We start from the raw sequence: 16,681 nt of genomic DNA on the forward strand, positions 1-16,681 counted from the left end.
CAAGCTACAGTCCATGGGATAACAAGAGTTGGACAGGACTTATCGACTAAACCACCACCACCAAAATGGTTAGATACTTTGATTTATTAAAACATCAGAGAAACAATCTCTTGGTGAAGGGACCACAGATACTGTGAAGAGAAAGAACTGTAGGGACAGAAAAAGAAAACTATATGTTTAGCCAAGTGAGGAGACAAGTCATTCCCATGGAAAGTGAAATTCAAGGAAGACTTGGAGACTAAGATTTGAAAGTGCCCCCAAGAACAAACACACAGATCTTTCAAGAGAGTAAAATCTTACCAAATTTGATGTGCAAATATGTAATAGCAATTATTTTAAAAATAAGGGACTCTATTTCATAAATAAAAACTACAAAAATAGATTTTTGAGATAGCACATACAATGACTGAATAAAATATTTACTAAGTGAATATTTACATAGCATATCTGATGAAGAAGCAATGACTCTTAAGAGAGTAAGTTAAGGTGAAAGTCACTCAGTCGTGCCCAACTCTTTGAAAGAGGAATTCTCCAGGCCAAATACTGGAGTGGGTAGCCTTTCCCTTCTTCAGGGGATCTTCCCAACCCAGGGAACTCAGGTCTCCCACATCACAGGCAGATTCTTTATCAATTGAGCTACAAAGAAAGTCTATACCTACAAGGGAAGCCCATAGTTTAAGAGAAACTCTTAAGAGAGGTCAATAAAAAACTAATTAACTGAAAGAATTGAGAGGAAAAACAAGAAAGACAAGTAGACAGAGTCTCAGAGTCCAGTGAAACTATGTCAAGAATATAGATAAATGTATAATTGTAGAAGAAACAAAACTGACAAAGCTTTAGCCAGACTTGCCAAGGAAATAAATAAATAAATAAATAAATTCCTGAAACACTATTACAAATGAAAGTAAAGCATTAGAACTGACACCACAGAAATACAAAAGGTCATAACATCCTATTATAAATAATTAAACAAAAAGAAGTTGTACAACCTAGAAGAAATGGATAAATGTTTAGGAATATATAACCTTACAAGTATGAGCCATAAACAAGAAACTCAGTTCAGTTCAGTTGAGTTGCTCAGTCATGTCCGACTCTTTGCGACCCCATGAATCACAGCACGCCAGGCCTCCCTGTCCATCACCAACTCCCGGAGTTCACTCAGACTAACGTCCATTGAGTCAGTGATGCCATCCAGCCATCTCAGCCTCCGTCGTCCCTTTCTCTTCCTGCCCTCAATCCCTCCAAGCATCAGAGTCTTTTCCAATGAGTCAACTTTTCGCATGAGGTGGCCAAAGTACTGGAGTTTCGGCTTTAGCATCTTTCCTTCCAAAGAAATCCAAGGACTGATCTCTTTCAGAATGGACTGGTTGGATCTCCTTGCAGTCCAAGGGACTCTCAAGAGTCTTCTCCAACATCACAGTTCAAAAGCATCAATTCTTCGGTGTTCAGCCTTCTTCAAAGTCCAACTCTCATATCCATACATGACCACAGGAAAAACCATAGCCTTGACTAGACGGACCTTGGTCGGCAAGGTAATGTCTATGCTTTTGAATAGGCTATCTAGCTTGGTCATAACTTTTCTTCCAAGGAGTAAGCATCTTTTAATTTCATGGCTGCAGTCATCATCTGCAGTGATTTTGGAGCCCAGAAAAATAAAGTTTAACACTGTTTCCACTGTTTCCCCATCTATTTCCCATGAAGTGATGGGACCAGATGCCATGATCTTCGTTTTCTGAATGTTGAGCTTTAAGCCAACTGTTTCACTCACCACTTTCACTTTCATCAAGAGATTTTTTGTTCCTCTTCTATTTTGGCAAAAGGGTGGTGTCATCTGCATATCTGAGGTTATTGATATTTCTCCCGGCAATCTTGATTCCAGCTTGTGTTTCTTCCAGTCCAGCGTTTCTCATGATGTACTCTGCATATAAGTTAAATAAGCAGGGTGACAATATGCAGCTTTGACATACTCCTTTTCCTATTTGGAACCAGTCTGTTGTTCCATGTCCTGTTCTAACTATTGCTTCCTGACCTGCATACAGATTTCTCAAGAGGCAGGTCAGGTGGTCTGGTATTCCCATCTCTTTCAGAATTTTCCACAATTTATTGTGATCCAAACAGTCAAAGGCATTAACATAGTCAGTAAAGCAGAAATAGATGTTTTTCTGGAACTCTCTTGCTTTTTCGATGATTTAGCAGATGTTGGCTATTTGATCTCTGGTTCCTCTGCCTTTTCTAAAACCAGCTTGAACATCAGGAAGTTGACAATTCACGTATTGCTGAAGACTGGCTTGGAGAATTTTGAGCATTACTTTACTAGCATGTGAGATGAGTGCAATTGTGTGGTAGTTTGAGAATTCCTTGGCATTGCCTTTCTTTGGGATTGGAATGAAAACTGACTTTTTCCAGTCCTGTGGCCACTGCTGAGTTTTCCAAATTTGCTGGCATATTGAGTGCAACACTTTCATAGCATCATCTTTCAGGATTTGAAATAGCTCCACTGGAATTCCATCACCTTCACTAGTTTTGTTCGTAGTGATGCTTTCTAAGGCCCACTTGACTTCACATTCCAAGATGTCTGGCTCTAGATGAGTGATCACACCATCGTGATTATCTGTGTCATGAAGATCTTTTTTGTACAGTTCTTCTGTATATTCTTGCCACCTCTTCTTAATATCTTCTGCTTTTGTTAGGTCCAGACCATTTCTGTCCTGTATCAAGCCCAACTTTGCATGAAATAGTCCCTTGGTATCTCTAATTTTCCGGAAGAGATCTCTCATCTTACCCATTCTGTTGTTTTCCTATATTTCTTTGCATTGATTGCTGAAGAAGGCTTTCTTATCTCTTCCTGCTATTCTTTGGAACTCTGCATTCAGATGCTTAATCTTTCCTTTTCTTTGCTTTTTGCCTCTCTTCTTTTCACAGCTATTTGTAAGGCCTCCCCAGACAGCCATTTTGCTTTTTTGCATTTCTTTTCCATGGGGCTGGTCTTGATCCCTGTCTCCTGTACAATGTCACGAACCTCATTCCATAGTTCATCAGGCACTCTATCTATCAGACTAGGCCCTTAAATCTATTTCTCACTTCCACTGTATAATCATAAAGTTTGATTTAGGTCATACATGAGTGGTCTAGCGGTTTTCCCTACTTTCTTCAATGTAAGTGTGAATTTGGCAATAAGGAGTTCATGATCTGAGCCACAGTCAGCTCCTGGTCTTGTTTTTGTTGACTGTATAGAGCTTCTCCATCTTTGGCTGCAAAGAATAGAATCAATCTGATTTTGGTGTTGACCATCTGGTGATGTCCATATGTAGAGTCTTCTCTTGTGTTGTTGGGAGAGGGCGTTGTCTGTGACCAGTGCATTTTCTTGGCAAAACTCTATTAGTCTTTGCCCTGCTTCATTCCGCATTCCAAGGCCAAATTTGCCTGTTACTCCGGGTGTTTCTTGACTTCCTACTTTTGCATTCCAGTTCCCTGGCATCCAATCCCATCACTTCATGGGAAATAGATGGGAAAACAGTGGAAACAGTGTCAGACTTTATTTTGGGGGGCTCCAGAATCACTGCAGGTGGTGACTGCAGCCATGAAATTAAAAGATGCTTACTCCTTGGAAGAAAAGTTATGACCAAGACTAGTTTTCTGTGAGTATGGTTTCAGTGTGTCTGCCTTCTGATGCCCTCTTGCAACACCTACTGTCTTACTTGGGTTTCTCTTACCTTGGGCACAGGGTATTCAAAAGCAGAGACATTACTTTGCTGACTAAGGTCCGTCTAGTCAAGGCTATGGTTTTTCCTGTGGTCGTGTATGGATGTGAGAGTTGGACTATGAAGAAGGCTGAGCGCCGAAGAATTGATGATTTTGAACTGTGGGGTTGGAGAAGACTCTTGAGAGTCCCTTGGACTACAAAGAGATCCAACCAGTCCATTCTGAAGGAGATCAACCCTGGGATTTCATTGGAAGGAATTATGCTAAAGCTGAAACTCCAGTACATTGGCCAACTCATGAGAAGTGTTGACTCACTGGGAAAAACTCTGATGATGGGAGGGATTGGGGGCAGGCGGAGAAGGGGACGACTGAGGATGAGATGGCTGGATGGAATCACGGACTCGATGGACGTGAGTCTGAGTGAACTCTGGGATATGGTGATGAACAGGGAGGCCTGGCATGCTGCGATTCATGGGGTCACAGAGAGTCGGACACGACTGAGTGACTGAACTGAACTGATAATGAAAAGGACATCATTTTGGGGTGTTAGGTCTTCATAGAACCGTTCAACTTTAGCTTCTTTAGTGTTACTGGTTGGGGCATAGTCTTGGATTACTGTGATATTGCATGGTTTGCCTTGGAAATGAACAGAGATCATTCTGTCGTTTTTGAGATTGCATCCAAGTACTGCATTTCAGACTCTTCTGTTGACCATGATGGCTATTCCATTTCTTCTGAGGGTTTCCTGCCCACAGTAGTAGATATAATGGTCATCTGAGTTAAATTCACCCATTCCAGTCCATTTTAGTTCGCTGATTCCTAGAATGTTGATGTTCACTCTTGCCATCTCTTGTTTGACCACTTCCAGTTTGCCTTGATTCATGGACCTGACATTCCAGGTTCCTTTGCCATATTGCTCTTTAGAGCATTGGACCTTGCTTCTATCACCAGTCACATCCACAGCTGGGTATTGTTTTTGCTTTGGCTCCATCCCTTCATTCTTTCTGGAGTTATTTCTCCACTGATCTCCAGCAGCATGTTGGGCACCTACTGACCTAGGGAGTTCCTCTTTTAGTATCCTATCATTTTGCCTTTTCACACTGTTCATGGGGTTCTCAAGGCAAGAATACTGAAGTGGTTTGCCATTCCCTTCTCCAGTGGTCTATGTTCTGTCAGACCTCTCCACCATGACCCACACATCTTGGGTTGCCCCGCAGGCATGGCTTAGTTTCATTGAGTTAGACAAGGCTGTGGTCCTAGTGTGATTAGATTGACTAGTTTTCTGTGAGTATGGTTTCAGTGTGTCTGCCTTCTGATGCCCTCTTGCAACACCTACTGTCTTACTTGGGTTTCTCTTACCTTGGGCACAGGGTATCTCTTCATGGCTGCTCCAGCAAAGCACAGCTGCTGCTCCTTACCTTGTACAAAGGTATCTCCTCATAGATGCCCTTCCTGACCTTCAACATGGAATAGCTCCTCTAGGCCCTCCTGCGCCCAAGCAGCCACTTCTCCTTGGACGTGGGGTAGCTCCTCCCAGCCACCGTCCCCGACCTGGGACATGTGGTAGCTCCTTTCAGCCATTCGTGCACCAACGCAGCTTGGCACTCTCGGCCACTGCCCCTGACCTCAGACATGGGGTAACTCCCTTTGGCCACCACTCTTCGGGCCTGGAGTCCTCCCGGCTTCTGCCTCTGACCTCGGATGTGGGGTAGCTCCTCTCAGCCGTGCTTAGTGTGCTGGTCACAGCCGCCCATGCTTAGTGCCCCAAAAAAGAAACTCAGAACAGACAAATAAAAAGTAAGAAGATTGAATCATTAATGAAATCCCACCCAACAAAAAGAAACCCTGGACCTGATGGATTTACTGCTGGATTCTACCAAAAAGGAAACAATCAACAAAATTAAATGGGAATCTATGGATCAGGAGAAAATATTTGCAAACCACATATTTGATAATGGGTATGTATTATTGATATGTCCTATATAACCATATATTTGGCTAATATTCAAAACACATAAAGAATTCATACAACTTAATTGTCAGGGAATGTTTAACAGGAGGATTCCTATGTACTGTTTTTTGTGTCTCATAAATCCTCTGTTCCTTATCAGTTCCTGGTAATGAGTGGAGTGGCACGCTACTCCCAGGACTGAGGTCATGAGATAAAACACATGCATGCATTTCTTTCAGTAAACATTCTCCTTATGACAAAACTGCTTAGTCACAATCCTCTTTCTTGAGATATGGATTGTCTTCTGACATTATGACCATTGCTAATTCCTTGTTTCCTTCATAACGGTTGCTGTGCATCTGGTTTTCTGATCTTTATCATTATAAAAAGAAATTCCCTGTATAACAGCCTATATATCTTCACAGAATGATCATTAAAGCACCCTTGCTCCACCAGAGACTTGTGTCCCCATGTCTTCCTCTCTCTCTCTTTCTTTCTCTTTCTTTCTTTCTCTCTCTCTCTCTCCCCTATGGCTAATTCTCAAGTGTAGAAACCCACCCAGGTAACTCTCCTGCCTGGGGTTTGAAGACCTTCTCGAGAGGATGCCCTGTGTCTTGGTGAGAGGTGCAAGCCCTATTCTAGGGTTTTACTGGTTCTCTGCATAAACCAGAGAATACTAGCTTCTTTCTCACTTTCACTTTCTTATCGTCAATTCCGGACCACCAGGTTCCAGTCCATTAAAGGACCACAACACTAAATAGCGAAAAAAAAAAAAAAGGCAAACAACCTGATGTTAAATGAGGAAAGGATTTCAGTTAGGTTCAGTTGCTCAGTCATGTCCGACTCTTTGTGACCCCATGAAGTGAAGCACACCAGGCCTCTCTCTGTCCATCACCAATACCCAGAGTCCACCCAAACCCATGTCCATCGAGTTGGTGATGCCATCCAACAATCTAATCTTCTGTCGTCCCCTTCTCCTCCTGCCCTCTATCATTCCCAGCATCAGGGTCTTTTCATGTGAGTCAGCTCTTCACATGAGGTGGCCAAGTATTGGAGTTTCAGGTTCAACATCAGTCCTTCCAATGAACACCTAGGACTGATATTCTTTAGGATGGACTGGTTGGATCTCCTTGATGTCCAAGGGACTTTCAAAGGTCTTCTCCAACACCACAGTTCAAAAGCATCAATTCTTCAGCACTCAGTTTTCTTTATAGTCCAACTCTTATATCCATACATGACCAGTGGAAAAACCATAGCCTTGACTAGATGGACCTTTGTTGGCAAAGTAATGTCTCTGCTTTTTAATATGCTGTCTAGGTTGGCCATAACTTTCCTTCCAAGAAGTAAGTGTCTTTTAATTTCATGGCTGCAATCACCATCTGCAGTGATTTTGGAGCCCCCCAAAATAAAGTCAGCCACTGTTTCCACTGTTTCCCCATCTATCTGCCATGAAGTGATTAGACGAGATGCCATGATCTTAGTTTTCTGAATGTGGAATTTTAAGCCAACTTTTTCACTCTCCTCTTTCACTTTCCTAAGAGGCTCTTTAGTTCCTCTTCACTTTCTGCCATAAGGGTGGTGTCATCTGCATATCTGAGGTGACTGATATTTCTCCCAGCAATCTTGATTCCAGCTTGTGCTTCCTCCAGCCAAGCATTTCTCATGAAGTACTCTGCATATAAGTTAAATAAGCAGGGAGGCAATATACAGCCTTGACGTACTCCTTTTCATATTTGCAACCAGTCTGTTGGTCCATGTCCAGTTCTAACTGTTGCTTCCTGACATGCATACAGCTTTCTCAAGAGGCAGGTTGGGGCAGTGGCCAAGAGAAGCTTAGCCCACATAGGAGGTAAGGAGCAGTGGCTGAGCTTTGCTGGAGTAGACTTGAGGAGAGACCTCATGTCCAAAGTAAGAGAAACCCAACTAAGACAGTAGGCACTGAGAGAGGGGATCAGAGGGCAGACAGAGTGAAACTACAATTACAGATAACTAGCCAATCTGATCACACTGACCACAGCCTTGTTTAATTCAATGAAACTAAGCCATGCCATGTGGGGCCACCCAAGATGGCCAGGTCATGGTGGAGAAGTCTGACAAAACATGGTCCACTAGAGAAGGGAATGGCAAACCACTTCAGTGTTCTTGCCTTGAAAACCCCATGAACAGTATTGAAAGGCAAAAACAGAAGATATTGAAAGATGAACTCCCCAGGGCAGTAGGTGTCCAATATGCTACTGGAGATTAGTAGCATGTTGGAGATTAGTGGAAAAATAACTCCAGAAAGAATGAAGGGATGGAGCCAAAGCAAAAACAACACCCAGTTGTGGATGGGAGTGGTGATGGAAGCAGGGTTCAATGCTGTAAATAACAATATTGCATAGAAACCTGGAATGCTAGGTCCATGAATCAAGGCAAATTGGAAGTGGTCAAACAGGAGATGACAAGAGTGAACATCGACATTCTCAGAATCAGTGAACTAAGATGGACTGGAATGGGTGAATTTAACTCAAATGGCCATAATATCTACTACTGTGGGGAAGAATCCCTTAGAAAAAATGGAGTAGCCATCATAGTCAACAAAAGAGTCTGAAATGCAGTACTTGGATACAATCTCAAAAATGACAGAATGATCTCTGTTTGTTTCCAAGGCAAACCATTCAATATCACTGTAAGCTAAGTCTATGCCCTGATGAGTAATGCTGAAGAAGCTAAAGTTGAACAGTTCTATGAAGACCTACAAGACCTTTTATAACTACTACTGCTACTGCTAAGTTGTTTCGGTCGTGTCTGACTTTGTGCGACCCCACAGATGGCAGCTCACCCAAACTCCACCGTCCCTGGGATTCTCCAAGCAAGAACACTGGAGTAGGTTGCCATTTCCTTCTCCAATGCATGAAATTGAAAAGTGAAAGTGAAGTCACTGAGTCGCATCCAACTCTCAGCGACCCCATGGACTGCAGCCTACCAGGCTCCTCTGTCCATGGGATTTTCCAGGCAAGAGTACTGGAGTAGGGTGCCATTGCCTTCTCCACCTTTTATAACTAACACACAAAAAAGATGTCCTTTTCATTATAGGGGCTGGAATGCAAAAGTAGGAAGTCAAGAAACACCTGGAGTAACAGGCAAATTTGGCCTTGGAGTACAGAATGAAGCAGGGCAAAGGCTAATAGAGTTCTGCCAAGAGAATGCACTGGTCGTAGCAAACACCCCCTTCCAACAACACAAGAAAAGACTTTACACATGGACATCACCAGATGGTTGACACTGAAATCAGATTGATTATCTTCTTTGCAGCCAGAGATGGAGAAGCTCTATACAGTCAGCAAAAACAAGACCAGGAGCTGACTGTGGCTGGGATTATGAACTCCTTATTGCCAAATTTAGACTGAAATTGAAGAAAATGGAGAAAATCACTAGACCATGCAGGCATGACCTAAATCAAATCCTTTATGACTATACAATAGAAGTGAGAAATAGATTTAAGGGACTAGATCTGATAAAGAGTGTGCCTGATGAACTATAGATGGAGATTCAAGACATTGTACAGGATACAAGGATCAAGATCATCCCCATGGAAAAGAAATGCAAAAAAGCGAAATGGCTGTCTGAGGAAGCCTTACAAATAGCTTTGAAAAGATGGGAAACAAAAAGCAAAGGAGAAAAGAAAAGATATACCCATTTGAATGCAGAATTCCAAAGAATAGCAAAGAGAGATAAGAAAACCTTCCTCTGTGATCAATGCAATGTAATAGAGGAAAACAACAGAATGGGAAAGACTAGAGGTCTCTTCAAGAAAATTAGAGATACCAAGGGAACATTTCATGGAAAGATGGGCTCAATAAAGGACAGAAATGGTAGGGACCTAACAGAAGCAGAAGGTATTAAAAAGAGATGGCAAGAATACACAGAAGAACAGTACAAAAAAGATCTTCACGACCAAGATAATCACAATGTTGTGATCACTCAACTAGAACCAGACATCCTAGAATGTGAAGCAAGTGGGCTTCACTAAGCATCACTACAAACAAAGCTAGTGGAGGTGATGGAATTCCAGTTGGGCTATATCAAATCCTGAAAGATGATGCTGTGAAAGTGCTGCACTCAATATGCCAGCAAATTTGGAAAACTCAGCGGTGGCCACAGGATTGGAAAAGGTCAGTTTTTATTCCAATCCCAAAGAAAGGCAATGCCAAAGAATGTTCAAACTACCACACAATTACACTTGTCTCACACGCTAGTAAGTAATGCTCAAAATTCTCCACACCAGGCTTCAGCAATATGTGAACTGTGAATTTCCAGACGTTCTAGCTGGTTTTAGAAAAGGCAGAAAAACCAGAGATCAAATTGCCAACATCCGCTCAATCGTCAAAAAAGCAAGAGAGTTCCAGAAAAAAAATCCATTTCTGCTTTATTGTCTATGCCAAAGCCTTTGACTGTGTGGATCACAATAAACTGTGGAAAATTCTGAAAGAGGAAAGAATTTAAGTAGATACTTTTTTAAACACACACGCATAACCTACATGTTACTGCAATGATGCTCAACATCACTAATCAGGGAAATATAAATCAAAGCCACAAAATCATCTCACACCTCTTAGCATTGCCATTATTTAAAGGACAAGACTGATGGTAATAAAAAGAAAAGACAAATACTGGCAAGAACGTGGAGCAAAGGGGTCCTTGGTGCACTGTTGATGGAAATGTAAATTGGTAGAGCTACTGTAAAACATTATGGCAGTTCTTTGAAATGTTAAAATTAGAACTATCATATTATCCAGCATTCCCACCTTCAGATATGTATCTAAAGAAGATGAAATCACTCTTTCAAAGAAATAGTTTACTCCAGCATTATTTACAATAACCAAGAAGTAGAAACCATTTACATGTCAGTCTATTAATGACTAAATAAAGAAAATGTTTTACATATGTGATAGAATATTATTCAGCCATGAAAAGATAGAAATCCTGCCATTTATAATAGCATAAGTGATCCTTTGAGGTACTATGACACTTGAAATAAGTGAGACAGAGGAAGATAAATATTGCATGACCTCTCTTATACGTGGAATCTAAAATCATTGAACTCATAGAACTCATAGAGAGTGGAATGGTGGTCACTAGGAGCTGAAGGGTGGGGGAAATGATGGGATGTTGGTCAAAGGGTTAAAACTTCCAGTTACAAAAAGAATAAGTTCTAGGAATCTAATATACAAGGCAATGGAACCCCACTCCAGCACTCTTGCCTGGAAAATCCCATGGACAGAGGGGCCTGGTGGGCTGTAGTCCAGGGGGTCGCTAAGAGTCAGACACGACTGAGTGACTTCCCTTTCACTTTTCACTTTCATGCATTGGAGAATAAAATGGCAACCCACTCCAGTGTTCTTGCCTGGAGAATCCCAGGGATGGAGGAGCCTGGTGGGCTGCCATCTATGGGGTCGCACAGAGTGGGACACGACTGAAGCAACTTAGCAGCAGGAGCAGCAGAGTATAGTTTACAGTGCTGTATTGCATAATTTAAAATTTCTGTGATAGAATTTTAATGTCCTCACCATAACAAGATCAAAATGGTGATTATATGAGATAAAGGATGTTTTAAGTAACTTTATTGTGGTAAACAGTTTGCAATATTTATGTGAATCAAATCATTATGTTAAACATCTTAAATGTACACGATGTTATGTGTCAGTTATATCTCAGTAAAGCTGAAAAAAGATCACTGAGTGACTTCTTACATCTATTGTTTTTAAGGTACAATAGTCTATATTTACTACTGTAAGCAAATTGTGTGGGGATATGTTCTCTCAGTAAACTCATGGCTGCATCCATTGTAGTCCCTGTTATTTCCAAGATCTATCTTGTTCATCAGTTTCCTGTCTCAGAGAAAAAGATTATTGGATCATTGGATAAGTGAATTCTAAAAAGAAAAAAAATCGTGTCTCAATTTGTATTCAAAATGTTTAGCAACTTAAGTAGAATTTTTCAAGTTTTCTGCTATCCGAAAGGCTTCCCAAGTGGCTCAGTGGGTAAAGAATCTGTTTGTAATTCAGGAGACACAGAAGATACAGGTTCAATCCCTGGGGTGGGAAGATCCCCTGGAGCAGGGCATGGCAATCCACTCTTGCCTGGGGAATTCCATGAATAGAGGAGCCTGGCGGGCTACAGTCCATGGGGTCACAAAGAGTCAGACATGACTGAAGCATCTGAGCATGCAAGATCCACGAACACAGCATACCCCAAACCCTTTCATTCTCTATTATGAGACACTCAAGTTGGGTGATTCCCTACTTGTTTTACTGTCTAGTTGAGCAGGGATGATGAACCATGCAACTAAGGTCTTAGAACTTCTTGCCTGAGGTTCATGACAATATAAAGCACTCAATTAAAATCAAAGTAGAATTGTTTAGATACAATGCTGGACTCTCAATAAGGGATTTTTGCTGTCTTAGAAGAAAAATGTAGCCACAAAGCTCTCTGGTAACTTTTCTATTGTAAAAATGAATATAGAAATAAAGAGGAAATGGTTGAGGCAGTCTGAGTGCAGAGCGGAAAATAATTTCCAGACACAGAGCATTTTAGAAGAGAGTTTATTAAGAACGAAGAGCAAATATAAAGTGGGCACTGTGAGTGTAGCAGGCTGACAACTCCTGACAGACCAGGGAGAGTCAACAGTTTTTGTGTTAGTAGCCAATTTTTATAGCCTCATGATAAAGAATACTCCTGCTGGAAGTTTGCCATTAGGTGATTGGTTGGGACACTATAAGTTATTTACTGGAGTGGGCATTTTTGCCTACTTGGGAGTCAGGATGCTTGTTAGTGATGATCAGGAAGTTTTGACAAGGTTATAAAAGGACTCAGTCAGCTTCAGAACCTTTGTTCTGGGCTCTGCTTTTGTGGCCATGGTGTAAAGCCTTGCACCTTTTGCCTGCGGCAAGACTCAACAGAAACAGCTAGTGAAATTAGGATGATTCTGATTAAAACCCTCATGTCTGGTTCTATACCTGCTTCAGACTGAATACGTTAACAGTTCTGTTGGTCTAATTTGGGGACTCTAGGATTTCAAGTTCCAAACTGTAAGCTTATACAGTTTGATTGTAATTTCTTTCTTAGCTTTTCTCTGGGGTGCACAGTTCATACATGTAATATGCAGAGTCTTAAACTCTGCTGTGAAATTGCTGCTTTGTCATATGACTTAACAAATCATCTTCCAAATGATAGCAAAAAAACAAAAACAAAAACAACAAAGTTAAAACATTGACACGATGTTCTAATAATCTGGACCTGAGAACTGAAACTAATACACTTTCCACTCTCTGTGCTAATAATACTGAAATGCTGTCTCCATGGTGAACAATTCTGAGAGTAAGTATAATAATCAAGCAATAGTATAGAACATGTTTTTTCTGCTTTAGCACTCTTGATGTTTGAGCTTGCTCAAACTCATGTCTATGAAGTCAATGATGCTGTCCAAACATCTCATCCTCTGTTGTCCCCTTCTCCTCCTGCCTTCAGTCTTTCCCAGCATCAGGGTCTTTTCCAATGAGTTAGCTCTTCACATCAGATAGCCAAAGTATTGGAACTTCAGCTTCAGCATCTGTCCTTCCAATAAATATTCAGGGATGAATTTCTTTAGGATTGATAAGTTTGATTTTTTTGCAGTACATAGGACTCTCAAGAGTTTTTCTAGCAACACGATTTGAAAGTATCAATTCTTTGGCACTCAGCCTTCTTTATGGTCCAGCTCTCTAATTTGTATGTAACTACTGGAAAAAGCATAGCTTCAACTATACAAACCTTTGTTGGCAAAGTGATGTCTCTGTTTTTTAATATGCAGCCTAGGTTTGTCATAGTTTTCCTTCCAAGGAGCAATCATCTTCTAGTTTCTTGGCTGTAGTCACCATCTGTAGTGATTTTGGAACCCAAGAAAATAAAATATGTCACTGCTTCCACTTTTTCCCCTTTTATTTGCCATGAAGTAATGGGACCCATTGCCATGATCTTAATTTTTTTTAGTATTGAGTTTTAGGCCAGCTTTTTAACTCTCCCTTTTCACCCTCATCAAGAGGCTCTTTAGTTCCTCTTCACTAGTTGCCTTTACAGTGCTATCAAATGCATATCTAAAGTTGTTGATATTTCTCTCAGCAATCTTGATTTCAGCTTCCAATTCATTCAGCCTGGCATTTTGCCTGATGTATTCTGCATATAAATTAAATGAGCAGGATGACAATATATTGTCATAAACTCCACCAAATCCAACCAGTTTTCTGGCTCTCAGGAACTTCTTTATTTTTCTAAAATATTTATTTATGTATTTATGTTTATTTATTTTTGTCTGTATCATGTCTCATTTGGGGCACAGGATCTTTGTTGTGGCATGTAGACTGTTTGTTGTGCTGCATGGGATTCTCTCTAGTTGTGGTGCTTTGGTTCCAAAGCAAATGGACTCAATAACTGTGATGCCAGGGTGTACTTGCTTTTTGGCATGTATGATCTTAGTTCCCTGACCAAGCATCGAAGTTATGTCACCTGCACTGGAAGACAGATTCTTTTTTTTTTTTTTTTAATTAATTAATTAATTTATTTTATTTATTTTTTATTTTACTTTACAATTCTGTATTGGTTTTGCCATACATTGACATGAATCCACTACGGGTGTACATGCGTTCCCAAACATGAACCCCCCTCCCACCCCCCTCTTAACCATTAGAGCACCAGAGAAGTCCCAGTATCTACCTTAAAGTCACAAGTACACCCTAATTTTGTATAAATGTCCTCTCCTGAATTTGGCTCTCCCATACTGCTGTAATTCAAACAAACTTAGGTTTGATTTTCCAATACTTTTAGGAAGTATCTAGCTGAAAACTCCCAATAGATCTGATGCTAAAATCTGAGTGGGTTAGAACAAAAATTATAGTGGAGGCTCACATAGTATTTGTCTCAAAAGTTAAACATTGCAAATCAAGCCACATTCATTGTTTGCCCACATTTTCACAGAGCATTGCACAAGCTATGTCCTGGTATTGCTGACCTGACCTAGAGGCTTAAACACTCTGGCTGTCTCTTAGAATAGCACACAGCCAATCTAGTTGGATATTAGCAGAGACCTTCTAGGGGAGGGTAGGAGCTAGGTTTTTCCTATGACTCTTATGTCATGACTGGGTCTTTCTAAACCTATCATGGGGATTAATCTACCGAGCTATCCACTGATCCAGAGAAGCCAATTCCCTTTTCCAGTTTTACCTTAATTTTATGACTCAGGATTCCTAAGCAGTTTTAAGCATTTAACAAATCGTTATTACCCAAATTAGAGAACAAAAGAGTACTATTAATTATCTGAGGAAGCTAGTCGGTCTACACTTCCACTTTGGGCGATTTAGAGCACGTAACTTTTAACAAAAACAACTTTCTTTGGTTTCCCAGAGGGAAATATGCCTTATGTTTAGCTCCTTGTGATAAACAAAGCATCCTAATTTCGTTCTGCCCAAAGTTTGCACCATAGACTAGCTATATATATTTCCTTTGGGAACTTGATAAAAATATGGAATTTCAGGTCAGATCTATTAAATCAGAATTTCTATTTTAACAAGATCCCCAGGTAGTTTGTGTTCACATTCAAATTTGAGAAAATTCTCTAGGAAGCCTACCTATAAGAAGGGTGCCCTTAGCTATTTCTTGCCTCCCCCCACCCCCCTCCATGTCTGTAACTGATCAGATTGAAAAATTCATAGATTACTTTAACACCAACAGAATATGCATAAAGTAGGGAAACACAGGATATAAATCCTGATTGTCATGAACTCATTAAATGTTAAAAAAAAAATAAAAGCTTTCCTGTGTTTGGTAGCCTTTTTTTTTTTTTTTTTTAATTCTCAGGTAAATTATCATGGTGAAATTATTTTTCAAGGAAGAACAGTATGACATGTTTTTGTAATGTAGGAAAAGGGTGATTAAAATTTCTTTTTAGACATCTTTATCCTGGAAAGAGGGTATTCCTGAGACAAAATCTTCTGTGAAATGATAAGAAATGAGGTCATATCCATCAACCATTTATCCATTTCAATACATGAAATGTAAACAGGTCAAGTATTCCAATAATCCCATAAACTTTGATTAATCTGATTATATCAGTCAGCTCAAGCTGCCATTACAAAAATACTGCAGACTTAAGAGTTTAAAAAATAGATACCACTTTTCTTATAATCCTAGAGGCTAGAAGTGTACAATCAGAGTGACAGCATAGTTGGATTCTGGTGAGAGCTTGTTTTCTGGCTTTCAGACAGTTGTTTTCTGTGTCCTCATGTGGTCTTTCTTAGTCACATGCACGTATGTGCATGCTCAGTTGCTTCAGTTCTGTCTGACTCTTTGTGACCCCATAATCTGTAGCCTTTTGTCCCTTATGAACAGAGGCAAGGATACTGGAGTAGGTTTCCATGCCCTCCTCCAGGGGATTTTTCCTGACCAAGGGATCAAACATGCATCTCCTGCATCTAATGCAATGAAGGCAGTTTCTTTACCCTCTTTACTCTGAGCATCTGGGAAGCCCAGTTGCATGCACATTAGGGAGAAAAAAAAAAATCTCTTTCTTCTGTTATAAGGCTGCCAATTATCTGGCATGGAGGGTGCATGCTAAGTTGCTTCAGCCCTGTCAGACTTTTTGCAACCCTATAGACTATTGCCCAGCAGATTCCTCTGTCCATGGGATTCTCCAGGCAAGAATACTAGAATGGGTTGCCATTACCTTTCCCAGGAGGTCTGCCTGACCCAGGGATCAAACCCACATCTCTTATGTCTCCTGCATTGGCAGGCAGGTTCTTAACCACCAGCACCACCTGAGAAGCTCACATAGAGGATAGGGGCTACACAATCACATGGATTTCCCACCTCACTCCCCAGGGGGGGTGAGGGGGTGGGGTGGGAGGGGCAGGAGTGGCAAAATTCCATCAATGGAACCAACAAAGTTACTCATAAAAATCAGAATTTTCATTTAGTCATAAAACCATGTTAGATAATCAAATTAAATTATTTATTTTG

This window comes from Oryx dammah, unplaced genomic scaffold (genome assembly GCF_014754425.2).
Source record: "Oryx dammah isolate SB20612 unplaced genomic scaffold, SCBI_Odam_1.1 HiC_scaffold_25, whole genome shotgun sequence".
Taxonomy (NCBI): Eukaryota; Metazoa; Chordata; class Mammalia; order Artiodactyla; family Bovidae; genus Oryx; species Oryx dammah.